Below are 16,615 nucleotides of genomic sequence, written 5' to 3'. Positions count from 1 at the left end.
AAAAAATATATAGGGCATTTTTTGTGAGTTAAAGAGTTTTTCAAGAAATGAAAATTTAAATCAATTTAATTAAAAAAATTTATCAATTTTTAAATTTAGGCTGGTAAAGAATATCCTAATTTTAAATCTCATGCAATTATTACTAATTCTTGCAGTAAGGTTAATTTTCTTAATTTTTATTTATTAAATTAAATTAAAGAATTTATTTCTTTTATAAATTATTTTAACATTAAATTAGATGATTTATTTTTAAAGTTGTTATTTATTAAATTAATAGGTTATTTGCAATATTAAAGTATAATTTATTTCGTCACTAGTTAATTATTTTATTTGAAACTAACAGTTGGCAAACATGAAGTTAGAGAATTGATTCCACCTTCATGTTGTATTTATTTGCTACGTAGATAAAATATTTTAGGAAATTGACATGAATTCTATGTCAATGGCCTTATCTAAAGGGGTTATGTTTGTATTTTCTTCTAAATTACCATTTAGCTGTTTAAGCTTTGAAGAATCTAAAAGCTTTTGACCAACACAGTTTTGCTCATGATAAAACGATAGAATTGCAGAATACAAATAAGTAGCAGCATTATTCTAAATTAAATAGGCTTATCAAGTTAATAATATGTAATTAAGTATTTTTCAGGTAAAAATGTAATTAAATTTAATTCATCTCTGATGATTGAAGCGATTCTTGATTTGTAACATTGAATAATGAATCACTAGTCTGGCTAAAACCAACTTGAACAAAACGTTTTCTTTTTCTATAGTAGAGGACACAGAATGCTTTTTATTTTCTGACATCTTATTACGAAACAGTTCTTTTAAAAATATCAGTAAACAAAATCAATACTAGAAAAAATTCGAATTCTATTCACTGTCAACGCTGTCAACAGTCATATTAGGTTGGAATCCAATGTATATTTCAGGGTTGCGTAGCATTAATAAATTCAGAAGTTAAAGTCAGGGTACGGACACAATTTACATCGGTTGGTTTCCATTTTCTCCACTCGCCAAAGTCCCAACTTCTCTTAACTACCGCATCCTGCTCTAGTGAAAATTTAGTGACTTTATTGTTAAAATTAAAAGGTATTGGGTTTGGCGGTCTAGTGACTTTTACCTACTTCGTCAGATATTTTGGTTTTTATTTCTCTTTCTATCTTGTTAATTAAAAAAAGACGAAAAAGGAAAATGGTTCTCCGAAATAGGTCCAGAACCAGATGGCGTATTGAAGTTTAGCCAATTCCAATCTAAAAGTTCAATTTAATATAATCGTATCTCAAAAAAATTTTTCCTTTGTAGGTCACGCGGGAGATTTCCACATGCCGTTAATTCAAATATTTTTTTAATATTTCAATAAAAAATTTCAATATTCAATAACAAGAAGAATTAAAATCAACTAGAACCTATTTAATTTATTTAATTTAAAAAATTTAGTGTTTTTAAATGAAAATGAACTGTTTTATTATTTATAAATTTATAATATAATTGTAAAATCAAATTATGAAAATAATATAAAATACAAATAAATGACAAGTGTCAAAATAATATTTTAACTTGCCCGCAATACATAATATAAGCGCCATGGGGTAAAAGACAAGAAAATGCCCTCAACGTAAAAGTCACATGACACATTTTACATTTTATAGTATCCATATGTGAAAGTGCAGCTCTGATAACTGATGGTACAGCCTGCATCGATTTCTTCAAGACAAGAGCCGACAGTTGCCAGAAAAGTCGTAAAATCGAGATTGCCTGCGCGTTTTACGACTTTTCTATCGCGTTTTCGGGATTATTTGAGAAAATGGAATCCTTTGCGAGACTGGTCGGTACCACACTTGTCAAGATAAAATAGTCAAGAGGAAAAGGGAAAAAGTAAAACGATTTGTGTGTGTGTGTGTATGTGGCTGTGAAGAAATAGAGGGTAAAACTTTGAGCCATCAAGGAAAAGGTGTGTATCTAAAATGGTAAACCATCTGGAAAACCATAAAATCGAAAAATGTTACAAATGTAATCGTTTGTGTGCAGGAGGGTAGAAAGGGGAGTGAGTGGAGGGCGTGAAATAAGATATCGAGAAAATAAGCAAAAATGAAAGGGATGAAAGTAAATAAAAAAAAAATCCCCAAAAAATTGGTGGAAGCTTAACAAAATTTCTCCCAAGCACATTCGTCAACTATTTTATTGCATTTCCTCCTCCTCCTCATCATGCTCATTCGTCAGAGAAAATAATGGTAAAGGCCAGGGTTGTAAAAAAAAGTAGACTGCGGTTTACATGAAAAGAACTTAACCTACTTTGTTGTAAACGTGGGATAGTTTGTCACATGTACATATAATATATATAAGTGTCACACTTGAAGAAAAGTATACGAGGGCGGAAATGGATCTCGAGGTCAATTTTCAAAACTAAATGACGTGAAAAATTAAACAGTTGAGCCAAAAGACGAATGTAATTTCAAGGTTATAGCCACGATTTTTTTATGACTTTGTAATTATCCACGTACTATAAATTACATTTTATATCTTATATTTTTGTGTAATATGTATTTCTTCTATTTTTCAAAAAGAAATTTCCCATTTTGAAAGTATTTTATTTGTATGTCCTATACTCTGTATTTGATCTATAATTCTGATTTAACCAATTCTTTATTTGATCTAATTCTCATTTTGGCCCAAAACATCCTTCAATTATCAAAATCGCATATTTAAGTATTCTGCGCAGAGGTAAATTTAACTTACCAGTTTATCCAGCTTAATTTATCAATTCCCTACTTTACCCTTCGCGATAAAAAACAGCTTCTATATGTAACCTAACCTCCATTTGATATAATTCTTACTTGGTCTAATATATAATCCAATTATTTATTGACCAAATCTTTATCTAGCCTCTGATTCTTATTTGGCCTAATCTTCATTTCACACTTGGATCGTAAAATATGAGATAGAAAAGAACACAAATATTTGTCTGTCATTTTCTCTATCTCATGATTAGTGTTTATCAATTTTACTGGATAACTGGATTGAATAAAAATTTGGTCAAATGGATATATTAGGATACACAAGAATTCATAACACGCAAGATACATAAAAATTCGGTTAAATGAAGATTAAACCAGATAAATATTTTACCAAATAAGAAATAGAATTAAGGATAGGACAAATAAGAAATCGAGATAGATAAAGATTTGGCTAAATAAGAATTATGTTATGTTATTTGATATTAAAATATGTAAAGAATATGTCAAATAAGAATTAGATTACAAAAAAATTATATATATAGGTACAATGCGAGGAGTTATATAAAATGAAAATTAGATTTAATAAACGTTAGGGTCAAATAATTATTTGGTCTAAGAAAATAATTTATTTGCTTTTAATCAAATAACGAATTAGTATATATTTGAATTGAATAATTTTTTTCAACATGAAAATGAAATAGAAGGAATAAGAATAAATTTAATGGATTTTTTTTCCAAGGATTTAAATGTCAATTGGCATTAATAGTGCGGTATGCAAGCGATTTAAGAATAACTGCAATTCAATTGAATTGTGAATCAGAGCAGGCATCGCGTAAATTCATTAATAAATTCCGTAAACCAATTAAAATTCTGTCGGATTCCATGGCGGGCGTGGGGCCAATAAATCAGTATACAAACCGTAACCCGCGAACCACTGCGTGTCTCAGATGATCATAATCATACTCACTTGAAGGCGCAACCCTTTTTTTTCATTTCTTTTATTATCTTTCATCTTTCCTTTCATTTCATATTTTCTTTCTTCATTAACAATAACATGATCCTCGCGAAATTGAACCTAATTCGCGAGTTCTTTTATAATTTAATTAAACCCCCATTCTTATTTTATGCAGCAATTAATTATCAAAAATAGAAAACTTTCGTACAACATAAAAAAACAATAATTTTATTGTTTTTAATAACAATAAATTAAAAATGGGTTACAATGTAATGAAAATCAGTTATATAGAAAAACTCTGGTATGGAAAAATATAAATCAAATAGAAATTGAAAAAGAGTTTATAATTTATTTTTCTAGGTCATAGAATTAAAGAAAGTGAATTTTGAAAAATCATATAAAATAGCCGCGAGTAATTAAAGAAGAATTCCAGTGAACAAAAGTATAGGTAAAAGGGAAATAAGAATTAAACTTGCGCGAACAAGAATCTCGTTTCTCGTTAAGTTAACAAACAAATAAAAAGCAATCTACTATATATAGGCAGGAGATTTTATTTTCTGAATGCAATTTAAAAGAGATATACATATACAGGATATTATCGTGTATATGGTCACGATCCATGTATACATAATGGCGTCAATGAAAGGCGGTATATTAACAAGTTTAGTACGTTCAATACAATATTCCAAAAGACGATTTGAAATGTGCCCGCAAAAAAAGCCTGAGATGTTTAAATCTTAAGTTACAAATTAGCCTGGAATCTTACAAGTATTAAAATTAATGGACATGGTAAATTGATAGCCCCAAGGAATTCAAATGATTGAGACGTTTTTAGAAAAAGAATATAGAAATCCTTATACTCGAGCAATATAATTTCGACCATTTGGACATGAAATTTACATAGTTATGTATCCACAATTTACAAAGTGTGTGTGTATATTTATATATATTTTAATATTTTGCAGCGCAACCACAAGAAAATTCTTTCTGATATTTTATCCTGCAGCTAATTCAAATCTACACACAAAGTCCTTGTGGAAGTAGCACAATTTAAATCCACAATTCATGATCAATGAAATTTCTACTTATTGCCGCTGTCTACAATAAATAATTGATAAGAAGTTGTATATGAATATTTTAATAGGATTTTTGACGGCTATTTCTTGAAAATTCATTTCTACGATTATTTCTAAATCAATCTTCTTCGTTTCGTATATCATTTCACATCTTTTTTTTTTTTTCAAAATATCAACAGCAGTTTGAAAAATACTACAGTGACGCAAAATGTGCAATAATATGTACAATAACAATTAATTAAAATTGCATTTTACTGTATAGTCAATTTTTAAAATATGACAAAAACTTTCTGTTCGTGAGGATATATTGAACAATCAAAGAAGTAGAATTATTATTATTTTTGTACCATTGTTTAACACTTTGATCATGTAAATTTCTTTTGTTTTTGTTTTGACTCTGAAATTAGAAGAAAAACTTTATTTTTTCAATTTATTACCATTTATTTTGAAAATACATCATGGTTTTTTTTAACAGAACAAATTGATGAGAATTAAAAATTGAATCACAGCAATCAACTTTACATTATAGAGTGTGTAAAGGTTGACCTGAGGTTACCTCTTTATACATATATCGTCTCTACTCATGAACGAATTTATTTTCTTTTTGCGTGTGTATTTTGCTGCCGTGCATTTGGGCGGTCAGGTCCAAACCACCTGGTTAGCCCTCAAAATTAATCGACTGTGCTCTACAAATTGATTTCGAGCAAAAAGGAACCGTGGAACGAAGTCTCTCTCTCTCTTTTTTTTTTTCTCTTTCTCACTCTCTTCTTATGTTTTTTTTCCTTTTTCTCCTTGTTCCATGCCGACAAGACGTAGAAGAAGAGGGAAGCATTTTTTTCTCTCTTTAAACGCTTTTAGACGCTTTTTAACGTCCTGATAGCTTTTGCTACTGAAACAACATTGCAAGACATTTGACTCCAAATGCGGATGAAAGGTAACAAGTCAGCAAAAGTAGCTGGACGAATTCATTCATTCTCTCATGATTTACTCTCGTATTAACAGTAAACACGATTAACGTTTAAAAATTGATTTATTCCATTTTAAAAGAAAAAAGAAAACAAAAATCATTATTTCAATTATTTAAGAAAAATAAAATGTCTCATAAGAAAAAAATGCCATTCAATATACATATAAAGTTCAATAAAAAAATTGAATAATAAAATTATTGAATAATAAACCTTAAGAAGAGTCCTAATATAACCTTAAAACTGAAAATTAATTTCAAACAATCTTAGAAGATCTAACAGTTTTTGAAAAAAAATAATATTGAGTCAAAATCTTTTATTAAATAATTATTTTTTTAAAACATTTTTCTTTCAGCTTAGACGAAAATCTCAATTTTTATCTAATTTTTATAAACAATAGTTTATTTTATTCAGTTGTTTTAAATAAGTGACAATCTAGCCGCAAACATTCACGTAATAAGTCTGCTTAAATTACAAAATTTAATTTCGTAAAATTTTTTTAAAAAGTGGGATCCCAAAAACCCCCGAGTAATGAGTTTCAAGCAAGTCTCCGAAAACAACCGGACTATACCTATTCAGTTTTAAACGAATCTAGCAAATTTTTAACTTTTTGGTCGCCATATTGGATTTGCCATTTTTAATTTCTTAAATCTTAAATCAGATTTCTTTATTTAATTTGAAATGATATTAAAAATGAATATAACAAAGTTTTGAAATTTTTAAGAATATAAAGATTACACGATTATTTGCAAAGAAAAATCATGTAAATTGAATATTGCTACCTGGCGAATGAAAAATTGATAAAATGCAAATAGCTAGAGCGCTTTCTCAATTCCTATATGGATACTTTGCACGCTCAGTAACAGGGCTGTTATTTTAGATGTTATAGCATTACGGATCGCATTACCAGCAATTCAAATAGTGCGAAAATCTCAAGTTCAAATATAGGAATAGTTTTATTGGCACTTATATTGAAACAAGCAACTTCCTTAAGATCTTTCATTTTATATTTCAATGCTAAGGTCAAGGAAAACAAACAATACTTTAAAAATAATAAAAATAAAAATAATATTTTTCAACATATTTTTAATTAATCATTCCGAAAATAAATCAATTTTTAATTTTTTGTCAAGATTTCGCGCGAATTTAAAAAATTTACTATAATCACAAATTTGATAATTTCGAATCGGTTAATTTTAAATTTAGAGCGTTTTGCCTCAAATTCGTATTTTCATGTTAACAAATCCCTTTACTGAATAATATATATATATATATATATCTTCCTATATTACAAAAAGATATCGCCGCCGCCTCCGCCGCTGTTTCAAGAATTCTTGACCTAGGAGGGGGGAGTCCCCCCTCCTCAATTTTGATGTTATGTTCGTTTCAAGGCTCTGAATATAGCCGCAAGTCCCCTCCCTCCTCTCATTTCCCCTCCTCTGTCAAAAATGACCTAAATTTTAAGGTTATGTTCGTTTCAAGACTCTGAATATAGCCGCAAGTCCCCTCCCCCGCCAGAAATGACCTAATTTTTGAGGTTATGTTCGTTTCAAGGCTCTGAATATAGCCGCAAGTCCCCCTCCCTCCTCTCATTTCCCCTCCTCCGTCAAAAATGACCTAAATTTTGAGGTTATGTTCGTTTCAAGACTCTGAATATAGCCGCAAGTCCCCTCCCCTCCCCCGCCAGAAATGACCTAAATTTTGAGGTTATGTTCGTTTCAAGACTCTGAATATAGCCGCAAGTCCCCTCCCCTCCCCCGCCAGAAATGACCTAAATTTTGAGGTTATGTTCGTTTCAAGGCTCTGAATATAGCCGCAAGTTCCCCCTCCCTTCTCTCATTTCCCCTCCTCCGCCAAAAATTGACCTAAATTTTGAGGTTATGTTTGTTTTAAGAACCTAATAAAGCAGTAAGTCCTTCCCCCTTCCCTCATCTCTCTCTGTATTTCCCGCCAAAAATAGGGGGGTTGGCGCGCGAAGCGCGCAGGGGGGCGTAGCCCCTCTAGTATATATATATATATATATATTATAGATAATAGTTTGGAATTCATTCAGCAATAAAATTTTTCAACACCTTTCGAGGTCTTCACTTGAAAACAAAAATTACATTTATTGCGCGTCTTTGACCTTAAAATGCACACAAGTTCCCTCGAATCAACTAATTTAAAATTCTCCCAGAGGTAAATTCTTACGACCGGAAGCCATAAAATGCGTCATGCACCAATATTGTCTTTTCTCAAGCCTGCATTCGAACGCATGCAACTGGCATAGCAGTAGCGCATACATATATATATATATATATATATACACACTCTTGGCCATTTTTCATGCCATAACTCGAAATTGCGCGAGCAAGTACGGCAATTCCATTGGAAAAGAGCGCCAACATTTCATCTTATAGGCGCGCGTTGATGTATATACAATATATACAGTAAAAGAGAGGTGAGAAATGAGTGAAACAAAGATATGGATATATGAGAAAAGAAAAAAAAGAGTATACAGGACAAATAAGGGTGCCAATGAAAAAAATATCGAATATCCAACAGAGAGTATATATAGTATTTTACTGGGAGGAGTTTCCGATAAAAGTGCGCGGCTCATACCGCAGTAACGTTTCAGTGCGCTAAACAAACAGTAGTTTGCAGCAAAGAGTAATCACATCGTAGAAAGCGGTCGTTCAGCGAGCATGAAAATTGCAGCTTCTATGACTCAAAAAGAGCAGGTGAAAATTGCTAGGTTTATATTCTCGCGCGGCTCCGTACGTGTATAGGTCAAAAGTGAGAAAGAGTCGCGGCCTTCAATTTTATCGACTGAAATTGGCCAGTAAGCCGATTTGAAGCGTGTGCCGCGCTCTTTAAAAATTGCGCATATATATTGACTTCTTGAGGAATTCAAACAATTTTCATGCCACATAATCCATTTTGTCTTCACTTAAAAGTGTTTAAAAAATCAAGTCCTAGGTACACAAACACTTTATTTTATTACACGTGCGTATATATACTCTTTAAAATGTTCGAGTAAACATTACTATTGAATCAGCGTAAAAAACTATGTTTCTTTTTTTATCGCGAGAATTTGTACCGTCTTCGAATATATACATATATTTTTTAAATTTAAGAAACACCAATTTCACAATTTTCTAAATTGAACTATTTATTTTTTAACAAAATATTACATTATATATATAACAAAGTTAGTGTAGGTTTTTTCGCAAAATACTTCATAGAGGTTAAGCTAAAATTTTGTGGAGAACTTAAAAATAATATAAGGATTTATTGTTATATGCTAGAGTATACAAAAAATTTATTCTTAAAAAATTGCATATAATATATTCCATTTAAAACATCTTATCCAGAATTAAAAATAGGATTTAGTAAATTTGCTAGTTTATGTCCAAAGCAATGTGTTTTAGCTGATAGTAATTCATACAGTATGTATTTGTAAGATACATAAAAATTTTTAATTAATGTTGTATGGTTTAAAAGTAATTTTTGATTATATTTCTGTATCAACTTATGGGGAAATTTGTAATTCTATGATTTGCAAAAAACCCACCAATCATTGTTATTTAAAGAAATGCAATTTTTGCCCTAGCTTATTTGATGAAATTGGTATTGAAATAGAAGAAGCTCTCACTCAGAATAACATTTATATTACTTACCAACAATGGACTGATACTGACCGATCTAACTTAGAAATGATCACGCAGGAAGCATAAACATATTCATTTAAACCATGAGAATCAACGCAGACATTCTTTTTGGTCTACAACTTCACAGAAAAACAACAAAATATTTTTTTTTTAAATCTTAAATCTAACTTAAAAGACAGCGATTTAAATGTAATCGGAGATTTTTCTAGTTCCCCCCATATATCGAAAAAAGCTACCATTTACTGCAAAGTATGTCACAATTCAGATATGCCACTGATTATTTTATATTTATTGTCAATAATATGTTGACATGATATACTTAATCTAAAAAATTATTTTTCTTGTATCGTTCGGAGATCATTTTAAGTTAAATTATTTTGTACGCATAAACTATATAGGGGAATGCATTTTATAATAGAGAGTGATTAGATGATTTAAAGCTTTTTGTTCCCATGACTTGAAAATTTTGCAGTCATTACAAGGAGTAATATACCTGTGAGAGAGATTTCATTTCTGTACACTCGATTTCAACGTGTCATAATTAATCCGCTGACAGGTAGAGTACTCGATACCGGATACTGCTTTAACACGACCGTTAAGACTCGATAAGTGTTGGTTCAAAACTCGATCACCTGAACCCTCAAGCATATATATATATATATATCTACAATAAACGTATATACACAATGATCGCGAAAAGTTTGTAAAATTCCTCCTGAGCAATTGAGTCTTTCGGAAAATAGAAATTATCCCTTCTTCACTTTCGATATTTCACTTCACTATACTTATATATTATTATTCTTCTTAAAAAGAAAATATATTTGCCTTGGGATTGTAAATATGATTCATGAGGAAGATAAATTAGCAAATATTTATAGATGTCAGTATGTGAAAAGATCAATAATATGAATATTGTAAAAATTAATTAATAACATAAAGAATTTACAAATAAAAAATAAATTTGGATTTAAAAAAATTATTATAAATTCACATTTCTTCTTTTTGAGATAATGTCAGTTATAGACTCATTTTCATTTGATATTTATAGAGAACTTCGTGAGAAGTAAGACTGATGAATCCGATTAAGAGTATCGAAATCGTATGATCGATTAATAAAATTTACGAGACAATATGAATAATAAATATAAAATTATCAGACAAAACTGTGCGAGCATTTTATATTTTGTAAATAAAATAAAGTTCAATTAATTTATTACTTTTTCTTGTTAATTTTATATGTTTTGATATTAAGAAAATAAAATTTTACAAAATTACAAATACTTGAATGTTAATATAGAGGCTGGCTACACCGAGAACCAATCAGGAGTGTTAAATTTAATCCTCTGGCGCAATAAACAAGTGGACCACGTGGTCGCCTTTCCTAACTTGTCGCTATTGCAACCATGGTCGCAGATGTACAGTTTTAAAAAGTTAGGTTAGAAAAGGCGACCACGTGGTCGCCAAAGCCAGCGAACTTTTCAAACCTGTCCTATTGAAACCATGGTCGCAGATGTACACATAGTCACATTTCCATTGGCGCGTGACAACACGGTGGGAATCCAGCCATAATGGCTGTAAAATGTTAAAAAATATAAAAATTGGTTTATTTTGATAATCACTTCATTCTGATTAAATAATAAATTCACGTATTAACAAACCAACTTGCCAAAGTCGTCAGATTAATAATCGACTTGTAATAAATAAATTCGATACTGACTTGTCCTTTCGTTCTTTTATAAAAACTCTCGCGAGGCGTTAAGAACTCTCCCCGGGTCACAAAGACGTTGAAGACATCACTATCTATCATTGAAATTAGAAGTCATCAAGGGAAGAGCTTACGCATGTATATATTTGGATGAGAGTCCCGAATATTCAAGAACACCAGAAAGACGAAATTGCTGTTTTGTTGACGATCTGTCAAATCAATACTGGCAGGCAATTTCCTATGAACTTCTCGCATCAATCAATTTACATCGGACAGTGTAGGGATCTACGTATGGATTATCGGTAGCGGGTATTATATTATTGAATATTAATTGATCTCAATGACACCGAGAAGAGAGGCCGCTGTATAGCGATGCTTTCGAGTTTGACTCGTCAGCCATTTTACTCTCATTCTCATCTTGGTGTTCGTAGAATCAAATTGTGTTCTATTCTTTTTTGTGTAAAATAATTAAAATTTAAAATTATAAAAATGAGACGAGGCGTCATCGTCGTGGTCAAATGGACGGTGAGTCCCAATAAATTAATTAGGAGTCACTTCCTTCAGAATCGATCTCAATTTTATTAATAATAAATAAAATATAAATCTCGTTTTCGGCATTCTGCCATTATTTAACTTTTTCTAAAATTTGAAGTGAATGTTAATAAATAGTGTTATTGTTATAAATTTGGTCCAATTAATGGTGTTTATCCTTATCCCCCCCTCTCTACAATCTATTGTTGATGTAAATAACAATGGAATTTCTGAGCTGGTTTTAGTTTTTCCTAATTAGAATTATAAAATTTACTTGTCGGGTTATTTAACTATTTTTTTTGGTTTAGTTATTTTTCATAAATTAACTTGGCATCTTTGCAAAATGGATAATTAAAAAGTGTAGATAACGTTGATTGTCTTGAAAATAAAATAATAAATAATTTAAATATAAAATAAAAATCAATAATAAATTAAATTTAACGTTATAATATATAGAATTATAAGTGACAAATTTGAAAATTATTAAAAAAAATCATTTGCAAAACTTATACTTAGTACGAAAGTATATATGACTATACTAAAGAAACTGATTAAACGAGCCTGTAAAATTAAGACTACCTCAACTTTCATTATAACGGCCTCCAACAGCTTTATGAATGACTCGTAAAGATTAATTGAAACAATAAATATTAATGTCACGGTCTTAATTTTGTGGTTTATTTAAATCAGTATTGTAAGATGTTTTCACTCATATCATAAAAATGCAAAATATTAAATAATTTTATAAATCAGTTGAAGATAAACTTGTGTATGATAATATATAGTAAATAAAATAAAATAAAAATTTTAAAACTTAAAACGTGTTGTACAACTATGAACTCCATCCTGAAGCTATACTTAACTATAGAGTATAGGAAGAAGTCTAAAATCAAAGTTTTTTCGTATTTAAATCGTATAATGTTGTTTGTATATATTATTAAAAAAGTTATTTAATTATTGGATAAAACAAAATCATTTTGTTTATTTCAGTAGCCTATAAGTAAAAGTTACAATCATATTTCGTTATAAGAAATAAATATTTTTTTTATAGTTATCTTCTGATATTTACAATGTTGCGAATAAAAGATTCAAAAGTCACTTATAAATTCCATAAATATACACAAAATATCAATTATGGATTTAAGAATAACTAATTTTGTCTTTATATTGATATCACCTTGTTCTGGGATGTAAATTATATTATATGTGATTCAAGATTAATAATTTATTACTCAAATGTGATTAAAAATATTAGTTAATTAAAGCACGCGATACCTTATTATCATACTGACGAATTGTATTTTAAGTATATATGTCTCACAAATCGAGTGAATTATCAACATTCATTAAGCCATCATATACAATGTTGTGAATATTAATTGATTATTTAATACATTGTGTTTACACAAAGAAATATTTTTCTTAGGAAATAAATTTTGTTTAAATTAAAGAAAAATTTGTTACTATATTTACAAATTAATAAAATTATAGTATTTTGAGTTCAGGTTTCTTCTGTACTGTAGAACAAAAGTGGCCAATTAAAAATTTCATTGAATTTGTTGAAACCTTGCTTATCTAAAATTTCTAGGTTAAAGCCAATATATTTCAATTAATCAATCAATCAATCAATTTTTTAATTGCTTATCTAAAGGTTTTTGGAGTCGCTGATAACGAAGTGGAGGTTAGATTTACAAAATTCAAAATGTCGGATCCATGATGATAGACATAATTTTTAAATTTATACAAAATTTCATGAAACGAAGTATTTAAGGGTTTTTGCGGTCGCTGAATTTAAATCTGATTTCAATAGATTAGATTGATAGATTCTCAAACGAATAATTTGCGACAACTCCTATTTTCTTTCTTTTCTACGATTTTTTTATTTTTTTGTCTTGTTTTTATTTTGTTTTCTTTGTTCTTCTTCAACTAACAAGAATTGGTTTAATTTAAATACACGATAACCAGATTCATCTATTTATGTTTCATTTTTAGTTTGATATTCTATCTAAATATACCTTTTTTTCCACTTAATAGTTATTATAAATACATTTTTTAAGTTTTGTATTAGTTTTACAATTGTTATAATAGTTGTAAGTACAATTGTAGCGCCCTTTGATGGTCTTTGACTGTGGGCTAAGTTTTTTTGCAAATAAAAAAAAAAAAAAAATTAAGAAATTCAAAATGGCGGACATTTCATAAATTCAACAGAATATTAATAATCTTAATGCTTAATGATTTTAATGTATATATTAAAATAAAGTTCTGAAGTATGTTCTTAACGCCAACTGGTGGTGAAAATTTCTAATAAGTAGGTATATTGTTGTATTGAATATAATTTGTCGTGATCGAAAATGTCATTTTTTAAATGAAAATAAAGGATAAAAATATGTGTTGCGTACACGGAGAGAAATCTGCTGCGATTTTTGCTTGGATGAGTAAATTACTTTAATTACATGACACGACACTTGCATTTTTAGCATAAATTCAAGTATTTATTGTAAAAATAGTTTCTAAGCAAAAAACACAAGTCATGGGTGTTAATTTTGCATGAATTTTACATAAAAACTACAAACGGAACATGCCATAAAAGTATTAGATCCTTTCTTATAAAATTTGCAAGAATGCCATCTGATTTTCAGGTGGAATTTATACAACACAATCTTACCTCCGTATACACACAGCATTTCACACACACAATCATTGTATGCTGTTGATTCCGAGGAACGGAACGCACAATGCGCACGCTCGTGTTTTACCATGCGTTTTTAAACGCGAAATTTAAAATAATTTTACTTAAAAATTTTTTTAAAATAAATTCTTAAAGTTATACATAATACTGTTATTTTATAAACTTTAGATGACGAAAATAAACGAGCACATTTTTTTATCACTTGAACGTTGAATATAAGGAACGCGAACTCCGTAGCGCGCATAGATTGTGCGCCGTTCCTCGGAATCAACGCAGCATATAATATTTGTGTGTGAAATTCTGTGTGTATACGGAGGTAAGATTGTGTTGTATAAATTCCACTTGAAAATCAGATGGCATTCTTGCAAATTTTATAAGAGAGGATCTAATACTTTTATGGCATGTTCCCTTTGCATTTTTTATGTGAAATTCATGCAAAATTAACACCCGTGAATTGTGTTTTTTGTTTGATCCACTCCATTACATTAAATACATGAATTCATATTTAAATTATTCCAGTCTTAAGCTAAAATTGTATCGAAAAATGACTTATGAAATTAATAAAGACTGCACAAGCAAAAATCGCAGCAGATTTCTCTCCGTGTAGTAAGTTGGTCTAATAGTGATCGCAATAATCCGGAACTACAATTTTATTCCTTTCCGAAAAGGTTGTGTCTCAAAGATAAAAGAGAAAAATGGATATAGCTGCTGTTTGCAGAGTTTAATTAATGATTTATTCAAGATTACTGTTATTAAGTTAATACTGTTTACCTACATACAAAATAACTTTTTCCGAAAAAACACTGACATGTACATAAATCTATTCGAATACTATTTATTATAACTCAAATATTATTATAATGTATGAATGTTTCTCTTAAAACAGTTCAAGCAATAAACTTTTTTTATCAATTAGTTCAATCACGTTACAATTACTTTTTAGTAATCCGTCACCTTTTGCAAGGCCTATTTTCTAAATATAGAAATATCCACTTCTTGAAATCCATTTTTGATTATAATTAACATTTTTTTCGTGGATATTAACAATAGTTTAAAGAAATTAACTTTTGTCACGACATATGTATAATTGTCAGATTAAGCTATCCATTATTTTGAAGAAACATCCTCTAGAGGCGCTTCGAGCGACTTTATACTTTAGAACTCTGTACTGTTTTTAGAATATACATTGTAAAAGATAAACTATATTTAGATAAATTAAAAGAAGAGCAACAAAATTGTTATATAAATAATGCATAATTGAAATTTTGTTGATCATAAAATTTACTTAATTAGAAATAAGTATAACAATAAAAAACGTCACTTGGCTTTTATTGGCCGGAATTCAAGCGTAATGTAATGGGTTCTATATATCTATAGACGTTAATGTATATCGTGCGGTTAGAATAACAGAAGATCACAACCCCATAGAATTGGAACTGCTCACCACGCTGTTCGTATTATAGGTATTGTATACTCTTCAATTTTATATATACGATGACTATCAACGCTAGAGTAGAAGAGTCTTTTCACCTATTTTCCAACATATATATATATATATAGAAATACACTTACATCACACGCTATATAAACGATCTTCCTCCTGCAGTTAACTTAAGTTGCATTATATTGAGGAGGGTGACTATACTAAACCCGATTTCAGGGTGGGCGTTTTGTGTATCCAGTATGGAGAAAAACTACCACTCTTTGATTATATATTATATGGATATACACATGTATATGTGTAGAGTATTGTACAAGAAGCACACATATATATTTACGGGACATATGTACCATATATGTGGTGTATTTTACTATAGAAAATATTATACTATTATTGCTATATATATACAAGTATATATGTATATACTTCCAGGATCACTGGTAGATCGAGACTATTTGTTTAATGGGGATTATTGTATTAGAAATTTGGGGTAACTCGACGTATTGAAACCAAATGACACGTGACGACCTCGATTATTTTCGGTTAGTTATTCTGTCAAGTACTTTATTTGAGAATAATTTCCAGATTATATAATATAGTGAAAATTATATATTAGTATATTAATTTTTAACCTAATTAAAGAAAATTAAATTCAACTTGGACAGTGAAAAGGGACTTAAAGATGCGAAAATAAAGTTTTCGAGAAAACGGGTGTTACACGGGGAATTTCAGGGTTGCTGATTACAAATCTGGTATCGGTTTTTAAAAAGAGAAGCCGGGGGTGGAAAAAAAGTGAAAATCGATTTTTCCGCATACCTTTGGTCCCTTTTAACTTTCCAGCTCACAAATATTAATTCTATACTCATAA

This window comes from Leptopilina boulardi, unplaced genomic scaffold (assembly GCF_019393585.1).
Source record: "Leptopilina boulardi isolate dan_hultmark-lab unplaced genomic scaffold, ZJU_Lbou_2.1 LbouV2_216, whole genome shotgun sequence".
NCBI lineage: Eukaryota > Metazoa > Arthropoda > Insecta > Hymenoptera > Figitidae > Leptopilina > Leptopilina boulardi.
This window is presented reverse-complemented; position numbering follows the sequence as displayed.